At 38.2% G+C, this 4,002-nt stretch overlaps 1 non-coding gene across 1 annotated transcript; it reads left to right on the forward strand.

The window, feature by feature from the left end:
- The first annotated feature begins 1,545 nt into the window (after positions 1-1,545).
- Positions 1,546-1,617, forward strand: TRNAT-AGU (transfer RNA threonine (anticodon AGU)). The gene has a single exon. It is a non-coding gene; the product is annotated as a tRNA-Thr (tRNA).
- The last annotated feature ends 2,385 nt before the right edge of the window (positions 1,618-4,002 follow it).

Consider the following 4,002-nt stretch of genomic DNA (forward strand, 5'->3'; position numbering starts at 1 on the left):
AGCCATCTATGAGTTATGAAAGTAGAAATCCATTTAATGCACTCTAGTCCATATTAATTTTGTTTGCTATAAATGCAATGGATATGGTCATAGGAGTTTTGAATGTAGGAAGAATAAACCGGTGCCCTACAATAATTTTAAAGATTCATCTTTGAATGAAAATGTGTAATGCTATAACTGTCAAGGTTTTGGACATATAGAAAAGTTTTGTAAAAATGGAAAGATTAAGAAGAGGAAGACAAATCTTGTCCAAGAACCGTTAGTTGAACCAGAGCACAAAATAGCAGCTGATAAGAAGAAGGAAACCAAACCGGTATGGGTTGATAAAGAAAAAGAAAAATAAGAATCAAGTTTGATAGTGCAGTCTGCCTTACATGCTGAAAGGAAAAATATGTGGGTTGTAGATAGTGACTATTCCAACCACATGACCAGTGACAAAATAAATTTATCAAACTTGAAGGTTGGAATGGTGGTTCAGTAAGATTTAGAGATAACTCATCCATCAAGATAAAGGGAAGAGGTACTCTAAGTATTGATGGAAAATTGAAGGCACATGATGTATATTATTTGGAAGACCTAAAGCACAATCTGTTGATTTTGAGTTAGATGTGTGACAAAGGTTATAAACTAACCTTTGATTCAAGTACTTGCTAGATAAAGAAAGATAGTACCGGTCAGGTTGTGGTAGAAGGAAAGAGAACATATGGGAATATTTATAATCTAAAGGAATGCTGTGAGTCCCAATGCATGATAAGACAGGTTGATGAAAGTTTGTTGTGGGACTGAAGATTAGGCCACATAAACTTTGATAACCTAGTTGTAGTAAGCAAAAAGGGGTGTGTGAGGAATATTCCACCTATCATCAATCTGGTAAGCACATTTTGTGATGAATGTGTGAAAAGAAAGAAGACTAAGGTAAGCATCAGGACAAAAGAGCACAACACCTCAAGACTGGTTGAAATTGTGCATATAGATCTATGTGGTCCAACTAAGACAAGAGCACTTGTCGGTGAAAGATATTTTATGCTCTTTATTGATGATTACTCAAGAATGACATGGGTCACTTTCCTGCAAGATAAGTCACAAGATTTTGACAGATTCAAGATCTTTAGGAAGATGGTAGAAAAGGAAAGTGGGTGCAAGCTAAAATGCCTAAGATCAGACTAGGGTGGAGAGTTCACATCAAATAAATTTAAAGATTATTGTTAAATTTAATGGAATTAGAAGGAAATAATCAGCCCCTAGGACACCACAACAAAATGGAGTGGTAGAGAGGAAGAATAGGATAGTCAAGGTGTTGGTGTTGGAAGTAAGCCACACCCGAACTGACGATGGACTGGTCCAAGAGAGGCCAGTAGATCAATGGTAGAGCACTCTAGCAGTGTATGGAAGGTCCTAGGTTCGAGTCCTAGTTGGTCCATGTCTCGACATGGTATCAGAGCCAAGTCCAGGCTAGGAGTCCCAAGCACACGAGAGGTGTGGCTTAAGTGGGATGTTGGTGTTGGAAATAAGCCACACTCGGACCAATGATGGACTAGTCTAGCAGGGCCAGTAGCTCAATGGTAGAGCACTCCAATAGTGTATGGAAGGTCCTAGGTTCGATTCCTAGCTGGTCCATGTCTCAACACAAGGAAATGGCCAAAACCAAGTTAAATGAGGCCAGTTTGCCAGACACATATTGGAAGGAAGCTATTCATACTGCTACATATACTTTGAACTGGGTTCAATTAAGAACAAACAACAAAATGACACCTAATGAGTTGTGGTATAACCGGAAGCCATCAGTCAAATAGTTCAAAATATTTGGAAGTAAGTGTTTTATCGAAAGAGATGGATGGTCTAAGTAGTTTTGAATCAAAGAGTGATGAAGGAATCTTCCTTGGTTACTCATCCAATATCAAGGCCTACAAATGCTACAACAAAAGACTAAGAAGAGCCATTGAGAGTGCACATGTAAAATTTGATGAGGATATGCACAAAGGAAGTCCACCATAGGTAAATCGGTATGATGATTTCGATGATGAAGGCAATGAAGCTCAGTCAGACAATGATCTAGAAGATGCATCCAAGAAGGCTCCCAATCAATATGTGTAGTTGAATCACCCAGAAGAGAAAATTCTAGGAAATAAGAATGATGGTGTGCAGAATAGAAGAACACTTGCCCGGAATGATGAACAAGTCAACTCCTACCTCATGACTGAAGTAGAACAAAAAAAAATCAATGAGGCCAACAAAAGACATGAATGGATGGATGCCATGAAAGAAGAACTCCAACAGATTGATAATAACAAGACTTGGGAATTAGTCCCTAGATCGGAAGACAAGAACATCATTGGCACTAAATGGCTCTATTAGAATAAGATGAATGAAGAAGGTAAAATTGTTAGACATAAAGCTAGACTAGTGTGCAAAGGATACTCTCAGGTGGAGGGAATTGACTTTGAAGAAATATTTGCACTAGTAGCTAGATTCAAAGAAATTAGAAATGTTTCTAGCCTTCTCTGCCTACAATGGTTATAAAGTATATAAAATGGATGTAAAATCTGCCTTCCTAAATGGAAATTTGGAAGAAGAAGTGTACATGGAGCAACCAGAAGGATTTTTGCTCCATGATGATGAAACATTTGTGTGTTAGTTGAGGAAAGCCCTATATGGTTTAAAGCAAGCTCCTAGAGCATGGTATTCAAGATTAGATTAGTACCTGAAGGAGCAGGGATTCAAAAGGGGGAGTGTTGACATCAATTTGTACATAAAAAAAAGATGAAAACCACATGATCATTATGGTTGTGTATGTAGATGACATTATATTTGGAGGCAACATGGACACCCTCTACAAAGAGCTTGTTGATCAGATGCAGATAGAATTTGAGATGTCAATTCTTAGTGAATTGACATACTTCCTTGGTTTGTAGATACTACAGCAAGATAAGGGAATATTTATCTCATAAATCAAGTATGCAAAGGGAATGTTGAAGAAATTTCAACTGGAGGATTGCAAACTGGTAAGTACCCCCATGGTGACTGGAAGTAAATTAAGCATGAATGATGAATCACTGGTGGTGGATCAAACTTTGTATAGATCCATGATAGGTAGTCTATTATATTTAAGTGCTTCTAGACCAGATATATTACAGGCAGTGTGCATGGTGGACATATTTCAAGATGCACCTAAGCAATCACATATGAATGTTGTAAGTAGAATCTTTAGGTACCTACAAGGAACACTCAATTGTGGATTGTGGTATCCTAAACAAGGGGAATTCATCTTGGAAGCATATACTAATGCTGATTGGGTAGGTTGCATTTATGATTGAAAGAGCACAAGTGGTGGTGCATTCTTCCTAGGTGACAGGTTGGTCTCATGGCATAGCAAGAAGTAGGACTCAGTCTCTCTATCAACTGCTGAAGCAGAATATATGGTTGCTACTACATGTTGCTCTCAGGTGCTTTGGATGAAGAAGACTCTCAAAGACATATAGGTGGACATCACTAATCCTATTCTCATTTAGTGTGATAATTCAAGTGCAATCAACATCACAAAGAATCCTGTGATGCATTCCAGGACAAAGCATATAGCCCTCAAGTATCATTTTATCAGAGAAAAGGTTGAAGGAAAAGAAGTAAGGGTGGATTATGTCCCTACTGGAGAACAAGTAGTGAACATTTTTACCAAACCATTACCGGTAAGGACTTTTGAGTACTTAAGACACAAGTTGGGAGTTGTGTCATCTACTTTATGCACTTGAGAAAGGAAGCATTTATATAGTTCAAGGGGAGTTCATAGCAGGCAAAGGGGGAGTTATGTATGGATAAGAAGGGGGAGTGTACAACACCCTTTGTCATTGTGTCAAATGGGGAGAAATGTACCAGTATGAAGTGTCTTGCAGTAAGATGACATCATTGCCAAAGGGGGAGATTTTTGGCAATTTGGCATTAAATTGTCATTGATGTCAACCAGTTTAGGTAGGTCACTAATAAGTAAGAAATGGTGATAGGGATAAG

The sequence above is a fragment of the Cryptomeria japonica genome, chromosome 10, assembly GCF_030272615.1.
Source record: "Cryptomeria japonica chromosome 10, Sugi_1.0, whole genome shotgun sequence".
NCBI lineage: Eukaryota > Viridiplantae > Streptophyta > Pinopsida > Cupressales > Cupressaceae > Cryptomeria > Cryptomeria japonica.